General features: G+C 39.0%; 1 long non-coding RNA gene and 1 other non-coding gene across 2 annotated transcripts in view; both read right to left on the bottom strand.

The window, feature by feature from the left end:
• Nucleotides 1-14,096, bottom strand: part of LOC138810946 (uncharacterized) — a 100,496-nt gene that overhangs the window by 16,275 nt on the left and 70,125 nt on the right. The window lies entirely within an intron of this gene.
• Nucleotides 11,091-11,197, bottom strand: LOC138810948 (U6 spliceosomal RNA). Its single transcript, XR_011367304.1, has one exon. It is a non-coding gene; the product is annotated as a U6 spliceosomal RNA (small nuclear RNA).

Below are 14,096 nucleotides of genomic sequence, written 5' to 3'. Positions count from 1 at the left end.
TGTGTCTCCGGCCCTTGGTATGAGGAAGTGACCTTTGTCCGAGTCGACGCCTAATCGTTCGCTCACACCAGGGGGCTGACTGCGGGGTGGGGTTAGTTAGTAGGGTGTGGGCTTATTGATTAACTGGTGAGGTTAGTTATCAAAGGGGGAGTGTGGGGGTAATATAATTTTCTTAGCAAAGCATGTTACAGAAGCCAGAAATAGCTTGGTTAGATACAAAACTCTGTTCCCCTACAAAGAGGCTCAGGGCCTGGTTGGTTGGGGAGGGGGTCTTTCACTTATAATTCTTCTTCTTCTTCTTCTTTATTTTTTTTGTATGTCGTTCATAGGGCCTGAACTCTGGGTCTGGGTGCTGTCCCTCAGCTCTTCAGCTGTAGACTAGCACTCTACCACTTGAGTCTCAGCACTACTTCCAGATTTTTCTGCTTATGTGGTGCTGAGGAATCGAACTGAGGGCCTCAAGCATGCAAGGCAAACACTCTACCACTGATCCACCTTCCCAGTTCCAACTTCATAATTCTTATGTGACAGACCCTATGGAGGTTAGATGCCCCTTCAGAGAAAGTCCAAAGAACAAAGATGACAAAGAGTTACAAAAAGATCATGAATTATTTTCAAGTAGGTTTTTAAAATAAAATAAAAAAGTGAGAAAATCCCATCTTCCCTTCCAACATATAGGCACAATTTTTTTTTCAGGTACACAAAAAATCAGACACAAATTGAATGGGCATTTCTAAAGTTTGGGCTCATTAGTATACAGGTTCATCTTCAACAGACATCTCTAAGCATTTTCAATGGTAGGAAGATTACAAGCTACTTGGCTACTTCTTTCATTTAGAAATTATAAATTCTGTAGTCATTTAGTCAATTCTCCTAACTTAAAATATTATGTTTTCTAAAAACATCCTCCTTATAGAGAGATTCCACACAGTGGTCCAATTTCAATCCTTTGTAAATTACGCTTTTAAAAATTAAAGGTTGGGCTGGGAATGTGGCTTTGTGCTAGAGTGCTTGCCTAGCATCCAGGAAGCCTGCCATTTGATTCCTCATTACCACATATATAGAAAAATCCAGAAATGGTGGTGTGGCTCAAGTGGTAGAGTGCTAGCCATGAGCAAAAGAAGCTGTGGGACAGTGCCCAGGTCCTGAGTTCAAGCCCCAGGACTGGCAAAAGTAAAAAATTTTTAAAAAATTAAAGGTTTCACCAGGTGCTAGATTACAGCTAATCAGATAGCTGAGATCCAAGCCAGTCTGGGCAGGAAAGAATATAATAATTTTTTTTTTGGATCCGGTCATGGGGCCTGAACTCTGGGCCTGGGTGCTGTCCCTCAGCTCTTCAACTGAAGACTAGCGCTCTACCACTTGAGCCACAGTGCCACTCCCGGCTTTTTCCTTTTTGCTTATGTGGTACTGAGGAATTGAACCCAGGGACTCATGCATGCAAGGCAAGCGCTCTACCACTGAGCCACCTTCACAGCCCAGAATATAATAATTTTTTTATCTCCAATTAACCACATCTTTTCCCCCCACTCCCCAGAAACGCCAGAATTGGAGATGTGGTTCAAGTAATAGAGCAGTAGTAGCCTCAAGCAAAAAAGCTGAGGGACAGCACTCAGGTCTTTAGCTCATGCTCCAGAACTGCCACCAAAAGAACAAATAAATGCTTCTGTTCTTTTTAGTGATATATATTTACCATTTAAAAACAATATGTAGCTCCTAGTTCTTCAAGTACCTTGACACTGGTCTTTAGCCTGAAATTAGACATGCTTTTCCAAAAATGAAGAGCTAACATTTAGTGAGATCACTGCCCCCAGTCACACAATATCAGTGATATCACAAGCAATGCTGTTTTTGTTGTTGTTATTGTTGTTTAAACCTAATAAAGAGGTCACATGACTATAGCATAACAATTTTTGATGTTTGAATTTATATTTTCATTTTCAAATGAATTGCTCGAAAATGTGATTTTCCTATTGTCCTTCAATGATGGATTATCTTTATTTTTTCCATATTTTATTATCAATTTATGGTACATGGTAGATTTATTTTGACATGTCCATATACTCATACAATGTGGGGGCTGGGAAGGTGGCTCAGTGGTAGAGTGCTTGCGTTGCATGCATGAGGCCCTGGATTTGATTCCTCAGCACCACATAAGCAGAAAAAGCCAGATGTGGCGTTGTGGCACAAGAAGTAGAGAGCTAGCCTTGAGCTGAAGAGCTGAGGAACAGCGCCCAGGCCCAGAGTGCAGGCCCTATGACTGACAAAAACAAAACAAAATAAAACTCATGCAATGTACCTTGATCAAACTCACACCTTCTTTTCAACTCTCCCTCAACTCTGCTAGCGAGAGATTTGATTGAAGACTCAGGAGAAGGGCCCAGAGACAGAAGATTCATTACAAGAAAGAGATGAACAATAGGGTGGGCGTCTTGGGGTGCAGAAGATGTCTTGTGGAGCAAAAAGAATATTTATAGGTTCCACAAAACTGCAGAGCAATAGGGAAGTTTTCCTAACACCATTTTTCTTGGTTCAATTCTGGATTGAAAGCTCTTTCATAACTTTGCCCCATACACATAGTATTTTTTTGTTTTTGCTTTGCCAGTGACCGCTGCTTCTATAGAGATATTTCCTGCCCAAGTTCGGGGAACACCTTATTTGGACATTTCCTGTTTGTCTGTTTCTTTGTAGTGTGAGCTGATGATGCTCAGTGAGGCACCAGGGGAAGTTGGCTCTGTGCTCTTTTTTCTGTTCTGATCTGTGCAAAGTAGCCTGTTCTCCTGGTGCTATCTGCAACTGAAGAGCAAAGATCTGGAGCCAAAGATCTTACTGTGGACCTTATAGAAAAATGTGAGTATCAATACACAATCCATGAAAACAGATAATTATAACTCATGCATCAAGGATGTATATGGCTTATTTCAGTTCAGATCTATAGTTATTTCTGCTTTTGTTTTTTTTATTTGGAAGGTTTTGTTTTGTTGAGACCATATCTCACTATGTAGCTGATGAATGTCCTGAACTTGTGACTCTCTTGCCTCAGCCTCTCAAGTGCTGAAATTACAAGCCTGTGTCACCACCTTGTTCAGCTTATTTTTGTCTTTTTTTGTGCCATTTCTGGGTCTTGAACCTAGGGCCTGATTGCTGAGCTTTATTACCTAAGGCTAGTGCTCTACTTGAGCCACAGCACCCCTTCCAGGTCTTTTGCTGGTTAATTGGAGATGAGAGTCAAGTTGGCATAGAACCCCAGTCCTCATATCTCAGTCTCCTGAGTATCTAGGATTACATGCATTAGTCACCAGTGCCTAGCCTTCTTTTCTTTTTTCTTTTTTTGCGGGGGGAAGGAGGTGCCAGTACTTGAACTTAGGGCCTAGGCACTTTCCCTTAGCTTTTTTGCTCAAGATGAGGACTCTGACACTTGACACAGTTCCACTTCTGACTTTTTGCTTGTTAGCTAGAGATAGAGTCTCATGGACTTTCCTGCCTGGGCTGCCTTCAAACTTTGATCCTCAGATCTTAGCCTGCTGAGTAGCTAGGATTACAGTTATGAGCCATTAGCACTAGTGTTTTTATTTAGAATTTGGTCATTCTACTGCCTAGTCATTCTCTTTGCAATCATACAGCACTCTTAAATGATATTATTCCATGTCACGGGAGTCTTCCATCTCTGTTAATCATCACCCAGAAAAGAAAGTATTGAGCCTTTAAAATCTATGACTTTTATAAGTCACTGAAAATATTGATACTTGTTTCCTGTAAATCGACCGAAAATTGTATGAAATCCAACAGATGGTGAGAAATTGACTGTTCACTTCTGCCAAATTTGGTCTCAGCAATTATGACAAAATGCTTAGAGTTCTGGATCAGGCCACTTAGGCCTTGGCTTTAGATCAGAACCCTTGATTCATGGACACATTGTAAACTAAAGGAAAGGGAAGGGTAAGAGCTGACTCATTTGGTCATTTTTTCTTATTTTTCCCTTTTCCTTCCCCCCTCCCTTTTCTTTTCCCCTTTTCCTTTTCCCTTCCCCTCTCCCTTTCTCTTTCACTCCTTCACAGTACTGGTATTTGAATTCAGGGCTTTGTGTTTGCTAAGCATGTATAAGTCAGCCACACCCCTTTTTTTACTTAACTTATTTTTCAAATAGAGTATTACATTTATGTCTGTGCCAGCTTGGACGGCAATTTTCCTATTTGTACTTCCCAAATATCTGGAACTACAAATATATAATCATATGTTCAGATTTTTATTGGTTGAAATGTGGTTGCTCAAGATGAGTTCTCTGAAACTTCTTGTCTAGGCTGACCTTAAACTGGAGTCCTCCCAAGTAGCTAGGACTACAGGCAGCACCACTTCTTTTTAGATAAGTTTTCACTGTGTAGCCCATACTGGCCTTGAACTTGCTGTCTACCCAGACTGCGCTTGAATTCTCAGTTCTTCCTCAGCCTTCTGTGTGCTGGGATCAGATATAACTTAGAGTGATATCTCCACTTCATCGAAAAGCAACACAAAAAATCACCTTAAACTTAACTATCACTCATACCAACTACTGAAGTTTTCACTGCTTTTCCCTTTCAGAGGTAATTAGATTGACATTGTTCATTAGGATGATGCTTAATGTTCTTGTGATCTGCTGTTCCCTTCTCCCTGTTTTGGTAGTCAGCTTCTATAGCCCTCCCTAGCTTTGCCCTTGGTAATAATGTAGTAAATGATGTTTTTACCATATAAAATATTAACTACTTTATGTTTTGATAGATATGTAACAGTTTCTGGTAAGCATGAGAGTGATTTTGGAATCCCTTTTGTCACAGTATAGTGGAAAAAACATAGTAGAAAAACTGTGTAAGGCTGGGAAGGTGGCTCAGTGGTAGAGCACTTGCTTGCATGCATGAGGCCATGGGTTCGATTACTCAGCACCACATAAGCAAAAAGAAAAAAATAGCCAGAAGTGGCGCTGTGTCTCAAGTGGTAGAGTGCTAGCCTTGAGCTGAAGAGCTGAGGGACAGAGCCCAGGCCCAGAGTTCAGGCCCCACGACCAGACTCCCCCCCCCCCCAAAAAAAAAGAAAAACTGTGTAATTCAGTGTTTTCCATGGCAGCTCATGAACTGGTAAGGAGAAGTGGCTATTTTCAATAACCAGGAGGGGGCTGGTGGAAATACCAGCATGTGCAGTGAATACTGAGTACTTCCTTCATCTTCCTTTAGGTCATCTTTCTCCTAGACTTCTGTTCTTTGGACATTTCACAATGTACTCTCTTGAGAGAGTTCAGTACCTTAACAGAGCTGTTGAAGAAGCTCTACAATGACCCTGAAGGAGGACTGAGCAAGGTAACTTCAGTTGGCCCTGAACCTATTTTGCTTCCTCTCTTCAGAGAGATATGACTCTACCATATAAAACCTACTGGACTACAGATATATACAAATAAGTTGCCTCTAGAAGCTTTATTGGTATTTTTGCCAACAGGGATAGTAAATATCATCTTGATTTGTCATTAGCACAAGAAAGGAGGCCAAAAAGCTGTATATCCAATCATTTTATCCAATCATTTATCCAATCATTTTAGGTTATATTAAGTTACATAAAATCTATGTAAATAAAGACTGTAACTTTTGTCTAGCCAGGTGCTTGTAGCTCATACCTGTAATACTAACTACTCAGGAGTTGAGATCTGAGGATCTCAATTTGAAGCCAGTGCAGGCAGGAAAGCCTGTGAGATTCTTATTTCCAAATAACCAGTTGGGGGGGAGGGGGGCTAATGAGGAGGGGTAGGCTTGAGCTGTGGCTCAAGTGGTGGAGTGCTAGTCTTGAATGAAAAAGCTCAGGGAGAGCACCAAGACCCTGAGTTCAAGCCCCATGACAGGCACACACACACAAAAAATGAAGTCTAAAAGAGAAAATGTACATGGAAAGACAAATAAGAAGGTTTAGTATTTAAAAGAATTATCTCCCATACTTAATTTTTATTATATAAGATTTGTTCACAGTCTTTTTGAGTTTCATAACTGCCTGATGGTAATAGAAAGGGCATGTACATTTAGCAGATCTTTTTTATTTTCTCATTTTGTTTTTTGGTGTAAGACTGGAACTCAAACTTAGTACCTGTTGCTTTGGCTCATTGGGTAGTGCACTACCAACCAACTAATCCATGCCTCCAACCCTGATGTTTTTGTTGGTTGTGGGGCTTAAACTGAGCCTGGGCACTGTTCCTGAGCTTTTCAGCTCAAAGCCAGTGCTCTACCACTTGAGCCACAGCATCCAATCTTAATCGTTTTTTTTTTTTTTTGCCAGTATTGGGGCTTGAATTCTGAGCCAGGGCACTATCCCTTAGCCCCTTTTTCTCAAGACTAGCATTCTACCACTTGACCTATTTCTGGCTTTTAATTACAGATAAGACTTTCCTGACAAAGCTGACTTCAAACTGCAATCCTCAGATCTCATCCTCCTGGGTAACTAGGATTAGAATCATGAGCTAAAAAGAAAACTTTATTTTTTAGAGGAAAAAAAGAGTGGTCTTAGACATGCCAAGGTCCTAAGTAAAAATGTGAGCTCTTTAAACTTTTAATTCAGTGTTTTTCTCCAGTGGAATTCATACTAATACTTATTTTTAAAAATAGTTGTGTCACTGCTAAAAGATAAAAGCATGAGTCCCTAAAGTATAATCCTAATGCACTTCTGCTAAGTGATAGATGTCTATTGATCTCTGCGTAGACAGGAAAATCAGATTAGCCTGTATAAAATTTCATCAGGGCTGTCAAAGCCTGTGATCTACAGCACTGATAGTTTATTTTGACAGTTGGTTGTGTAGTAATATCTGGAATTTTCTCTTACTCATTTGTCTGCCTAGCTGGATGTTGAGACCTGGCAGCAGGAACAGCCTGTGGTATTACATATATGGTCCAAGAAATCTGCCTATAACTATGAAAATAACTGCCATGAAGTATCTGTCTTTGTTAGCCCAAGGGCAACCTATTTTGAAGTGGAATTTGATGAGAGGTGTGAAACCAAAAAGCGCTAAGACTCACATGTTTTTTCTTCCAAGCAATAGTGGATCAAAAACAAGAGAAAGAATATAATAGAGATTATGCCTTCACAGGTATGATTATCTGGAATTTACAGACTCTAGAGGTGGGAAGACACACTGACACAAAGTTGGTACTTATAAGTGGCCTAAGGTAAGTCATATTCCCCAAACAAGGTAAATAAGTACTTCTGTAGCAATTCTTGTCCTTTTTCCAACTTTAGAGCAATAATGGTATGGTGTGTAGAAAGAGAAGGACTAGCTAGGCTCTGGTGGCTCATGGTCATATTGTTCAAAATCCTAGCTACTCAGCAGGTTGATATTTGAGGAATAAGATTTAAAGCTAGCCTAGGTAGACAAATCTAAGAGAGCCCTATCTCAACCAGCAAAAAGCCAGAGTGGAGACATGGCTTGAATGGTAGAATGACAGCCATGAGCAAAATAGCTGAAAAATACTCAAAGCTCTAAGTACAAACCTTAATACTGGCACATTTCTAGAATGTAACCACACCCATATTTCTAAGGGTTGCTTTGATACTCTACTTGTAGAAAGGAACAGTTGCAGTAGAGATTATGCAGCCTACAAAAGCTAAAAATTTAACTATCTGGCTCTTCATAGGAAATTTGCTAATACCAGTGTTGTCCAGAATAAATTAAAGAGCTGTTAATCTCTGAGTTCAGAAGGGCCAGTGGATCCAAGAGAAAGACTTAAACCATGGTGAAAGCTAGGAGCCCGGCTGACAGATCTGTTTAATATCTGGGCTGCAGCCTGCTTCAGACTGTTTACTTCTCTCTCCTATCAAGGGTCTTGGTTGAGAACAAAGAACTGAGCCAGTGATCACTGGTTGAGCAGATAGTCACTTGAGTTTTAGAAAGCTGAGCAGCAGTTTTCTACTAATTCTGCTTTCTAAATGTAGTTGTGAGTTTTGTGTTTTGGTATCATCTGTGTACATTTCTCCCTTAATCATTTTGAACTTATAGAAATGGAGACCGCTTTTAAGATTTTTTTGAGTCAAAAAGAATATACTTAACTGCTGAGTTGTTGCCTCCTTCCATCTTGTTGACCACATGACTTTTTTTTCTCTCTAGAACGTGACGTTTAAGGATGGTGCTCTTTCATTCTGACAGCAGTAATAATGAATGGGGCTACAAATTCACTGTCACTGCCTATGGCCTGCCTGATGTTGCCGTGTCTTGTGGGTTAGACTTGCAACTCCTTGTTTCTCGACTAATGGTCCGCCTTGACTCCCAGTGCATGGCACTCAACTCTGTGCATCGTAAGTTCACAGTCTTGTCCCTTCCTTTTTCATTACAACTGTGTTGAAGAGCAAGGTAGGAACTCTTTCTCATAGGTGGTCTCCATATCACGAAAGAGCAAGGTATTAATAATGTTTCTTTTTAGTTTTCTTTAAACCAAATCAAAACAGTTTACCCACTGGGCACCATTGGGAAGTTTCTTGACTCAGGCTTTGGCCCTATCACAAAGTACGCTGTGGATGCCCTCTGTGGAGGACAATTGGGGAATTGCTGTTTATAGCAGCAGCATAGTCATTTTTAGAGATTTAAGTATACTCCAAGTAGATGGTAGAAATATAGTCATTTAATTGTTGTTTAAGTGAAATTTATGTGAACATAAATAGGTATGTGAATATATGTATTATCGTAAAATACATTAATCAACTTCGTATCATTTGTTCCAAGGGATAGATTCATAGAATAAATCTTTTGGAGTATTTTATATCTATATAATTTTTTAAACATTTTTCTGATTGTAAAATCAAATATCATTCATCCTAAATGGTCATTTTCTGTTAGGATTTTAAAAAGAGTTAGCTAAGGAAGAACAGCAGCATGTACGTGGTATTCAGGTAAGGAGTAGGTTTATTCATCATTCCAGCTGACACCAGACCATCTTGGTCCTCAACGTGGTGGGGAAAGGCCTGGGAAAGAGAGCTTGAAGAGCTGAGAAAGAGAGAGAAAAGAGCTAGAAAAGAGCTAGAAAAGAGCTAGAATAGAGACCATCTGGGAAAGGTGGGAAAGAGAGAGCGAGGAAAGAGAAGAGACCTGGGAAAGAGAAGAGAAGGAAAGAGATGAGAAAGAGCTATAAAAGAGCAGAGAAAGGTCATCTGGGCCTGAGCTAGACCTTATCTAAGTTATGGGCGGAGAAATTTGTGGCCACATCAAATTCAGATGTCACCTCAGCAGATGCAGATGTGACCTCTTCCATTTGTGCCAGTTGCCTAGATAACGCAAGTACTGGGTACAAAATTTGCTGCGAGGAGGGTGGAGTCTGCTTGCCATCTAGGAGCAGACCTTACACTTTCCAAAGCCTGTGTGTCTAATTTCCCTTAGTTTCTTTTTTAAAAAATTTTATTGTGAAAATACTGTACAGAGGAGTTAAAATTACATTGGCAAGGCAATTAGTACATTTCTTATCAAGCATTGCTGCTACCTCCTTTGTTTCCCCTTCCCATCCTTCTACCTTCCCTACCCTGCCAAAGTTGGAAAGTTCGTTTTTCAACATAAGGATTTGTCCAACTCATTGTTGTAATAGGTCCACCTATATCAGTATTTAAACGGTTTGTTTTTGCCCTTCCACTCCACAAATTATAACAACATCAAATACAATGAAAGCAGGGATTATACCGTGGGGGACAGACATACAAAGCAACAAAGAAATCATCTTATAAATATGTTAAATACAATTGCAAGAAAGAAAAAAAAAACATTTGACTACTTATCTTGGGGTTCATTTCATCTAGCATCAACTTATCTGACCTTTTCTTCTTGTCTCAGACATAAACTAGTAGTTCATAAACTGACAAATAAATGTAAGGAAGCCAACAAAAAAAATCAGTTCCTCTCATCTGATGATGCCTCTACAACAATGAGGAAAGAGTTCATCCTGCTAAGGAACTATGATAGGATATCAAAAAGAGAATTCATTCTTCTAGGTCTTCCCTATTTTTTCAATGTAACTTAAATGATGTAAAACACAATATACCGCTCATCAGTTTTGCACATTTTTATATGGACTTCACCTCAGTCTACAACATTCCTTCATTATTCTGTTCCTGATATTTTTACACTACCAAGACATAAGAACATTTTCATACAATTTTTATTATAAAAAAACTGTACAGAGGTGTCACATTTATGGGAGCAAATAATGAGTACATTTCTTAACAAGCATTGTTCCCTCTTCCCACCATCCCTTCCCTCCCACCTCCACAAATACGCTCCCCTCCCCCCTCCCCCTGACTAAATTGTAAAGTTCATTTTTCAACAGAGTGTCTTGTGCATCTCATTGTTACAATGAGTTAACCTGTATCCCTATTTAACCATTTTGTATTTCCCTTCCCCTCACCAAATTAGAGAAACATATACACAGGATGTAGGTGTACCAACTTCAAATACAATGAAAACAGGGGTTATAGCGTGGGGGAGGAACATATACAGAAAGAAAAAAAAATCACATTGCACATCATAAGTACGTTAGAAACAATAACAAGAAAGAAAAAACATACTTGTGTCCCTGTCTTAGGGTTCATTTCCCTTAATATCATCTTATCTGCTCATATGCACATAGCTTTTGACTTATTCTGCTTATCTCAGACATATATTAGTTATTGAAAATAAGGGAAACCACGGGACCTATGTTTCTTTGGACTTGGCTTACTTCACTTAATAAATTTTTTTCCAAGACTTTCCAATTCCTAACAAATTGGGTGATACTATTCTTTCTGATGGAGGCATAGCATTCCATTGTTTATATACACCCACATTTTCTTGATCCATTCATCTACTGAGGGGCATCAGGGTTGGCTCTATATCAGCTATTGTAAATAATGCTGCAGTAAACATAGCTGTGCTGGTAGTTTTAGTATGGTCTTGTTTGTGATCATTCGGGTAAATGCCCATAAGTGGGATTGCTGGGTCATAGGAAAGCTTCATATGGAGTCTTTTGAAGAGCCTCCATACTGCTTTCCAAAGTGGTTGAACAAGTTTACACACCCACCAAGAATGCACTAGAGTTCCCTGTGGCCAGATACTCTCCAGCATCTGTTGTTGCAAAAATATGGAACATTTCACTAATTTGCATGTCAACCTTGCTCAGGGGCCATGCTAATCTTCTCTGTATTGTTCCAATTTTAGCGTATTTGCTGCCTAATTGAGCACAGAACATTTTTTATATATAAAGTGTAATTGATTTTCTTAAACTAGACAATTCAAAAAAAAGTAAGTTCAAAAGAATTCTTGTGAAATTTTAGAAGCATGTATTTCTTTTTTTTTTTTTGTTAGCAATACAACAAACTGTTAGTACCATGCATTTCTTACATAAGCACACATTTAAGAATAAAGTCAAGACTGGCATGTCAAAAACAAAATAATTCCAGATATTTGTTGTTCAAGAGATGTGTAGGAGGAGGAATTCAATTGTTCTATACAAGGCACCTGTCATAATGAACACTGCAGCAAGTGTTAAGGTTGTTAAAAGTTTTAAATTTTAAATGTATTTAATTTTGGGAATTTGCATATATATGCCAAAATTAGGACTGTTTGGCAGGTGATAAACTTTTCTATAAAGTATTTAAGGTTTATGGTAGCAGACATATGGTACTAATTATGTACATTTCAGAGTTTATAGAAACATTACCAATAAGAAGTTGCAAAGTCTTTGCGTAAAGAAGCAGAGTGAAGAGTTAAGACTTTGTTAACTAGATAGTTTCTGTTTAATTTTTAGGGCTTCCTTACTTTACATGTTAGTGAGGAACAAATGATGATATAAGCCATATACAAATGATGAGATGAGCCATAAAAAGTAATCTTAGTGGGTAATTTTAAAGACTACTCATAGCCTATAAAACTCTTTTTAAGGGGCTGGGAAGGTGGCTCAGTGGTAAAGCGCTTGCCTTGCATGCTTGAGACCCTGGGTTCGATTCCTCAACACCCATAAACAAAAAACAAGCTGGAAGTGGTGATGTGGCTCAAGTGGTAGAGTGCTAGCCGTGAGCTGAAGAGCTGAGGGGCAGCGCCCAGGCTCAGACTCCAGGGCCACGACCAGACCCAAAATAAAAACCAAAACAAAATCCTCTTTTTAAACATCATAATCTTAGCCAGTTTTAAATGTACAGGAATATGAGAAAGTAGTAAAATCTAATATGTAGAACACTGGTAATTGTTTGTTTTTTTATTTGATTAATCATTAATATTTAATTGTCCATTTTCTTTATTTGTTGCATTGTTTTCCTTTTTGTAATATAATACAACTTTTTATAAGTCGTCCTCAGGAGGTACTTTGAGAAGCTTACTGGGATGGCCAAAGCATTTTTTATAGGTGCATGTGAGTTTACAAAGAAGAAAATTAAGAACAAATTATTTATTAAAAAAATTATCAAGTACAGTCTGAATTAGGAGGGATGATAAAGGTCCACACCCAAAATCTTAGCCTTCGTCTGAAGCGGCGGTATTACAGAGTTGAGACCACAAAAGTGAGAGACTGTTTTTGTGTTTTTTGTTTTTGTCAGTCTTGAGGCTTGAACTCTGGGCCAGAGCGCTGTCCCTGCACTCTTCAGCTCAAGGCTGGCACGCTATCCCTTGAGCCACAGCACCACTTCTGGTTTTCTAGTGGTTTATTAGAGATAAGATTCTCACGGACTTTCCTGCCTGGGCTGGCTTTCAACCTGGATCCTCAGAACTCAGCCTCCTGCATAGCTACGGTTACAGTCCTGAGCCACCGGCACCCAGCAGTGTTTTGTTGATTTTTATTTTGTTGGTCATGGGGCTTGAACTCTGGGTCCTGGGTGCTGTCCCTCAGCTCAAGGCTAGCGGTACCATTTGAGCCTTCGTCTTTTTCTACTTCTGTAGTGCTGAGGAATCAAACCCAGGGCCCCATGCATGCAAGGCAAGCACTCTCCCATTGAGCCACCTTCCCAGCTCCAGAAAGACTGTGCTTTAAAAAATCATCTAAACAATATTTGCTTTCTGCTTTGGGTTATATAATGAAATATATGAATATCTTTTTATATTTTTGTGAATTGTCATACTTCTAAATTTATGCTAACTTGAGCCACTTTATCCTTTTCAAAGTCATGAAATATCTCTGAGAGTGTTCTTCTGGGAAGATTATATTTGCACTTATAATTTCTTCTGAGTCATTTTTATTTTTTTATTGTGAAAAAACTGTACAGAGGGATTACAATTACATGGGCAAGATAATGAGTATATTTCTTATCAAGCATTGTAGCCTCCTCCTATATTTCCCCTTCCCATCCATTCCAAGCCTCCCCCCCACCCAATCCTCCCCCCACCCCCTACCAAAGTTGCAAAGTTCGTTTTCGACATGACAACTTGTACTTCTCATTGTTGCAACGGGTCCACCTGTATCCTTATTTAAACGACTTGTTTTTCCCCTTCCCTTCCACAAATTATAACAACATCAAATACAGTGAAAGCAGGGGTTATAATGTGGGAGAGAGACATACAAAGCAACAAGGAAATAATCATATAAATGCGTTAGAAACAAATGAATGAAAGAAAAAAAAACATTTAAATACGTATCTTAGGGTTCATTTTCCTAACATCACCTTTTCTGACCTTTTCTGCTTGACTCATACATATACTAACTATTGCAAATGAGGGAAACCATGGGACCTATGTTTCTTTGGGCTTGGCTTACTTCACTTAATATAATTTTTTCGAAGTCTTTCCAGGCCCATATCAAGCATTGAAATAGAAACAGCAATAAGAGACCTTCCATCTAAGAAAAGTCCAGGACCAGATGGTTTTGCAGCGGAATTCTACAAGGCCATCAAAGCAGAGCTCACACCAATACTCCTCCAACTCTTCAATGAAATTGAAAGAGAAAGTTCACTACTGAACACATTCTATGAAGCCATCATAATCCTCATCCTAAAACCAGGCAGGGAATCATCATTTTTATTTTTTATCAAAATCATTTTATATGTTATATTGATGGGTTATCATACATCAGATACCTTCAAATGTACATGAAGAGTCTAAAGATAGCAGTATGAATATTCTCATACAGCTCTTGTTTATCTGTTATGTACTTTCA

Source organism: Dipodomys merriami, unplaced genomic scaffold (assembly GCF_024711535.1).
Source record: "Dipodomys merriami isolate MVZ:Mamm:240054 unplaced genomic scaffold, mDipMer1.0.p SCAF_512, whole genome shotgun sequence".
NCBI classification, from domain to species: domain Eukaryota; kingdom Metazoa; phylum Chordata; class Mammalia; order Rodentia; family Heteromyidae; genus Dipodomys; species Dipodomys merriami.
This window is presented reverse-complemented; position numbering and strand designations above follow the sequence as displayed.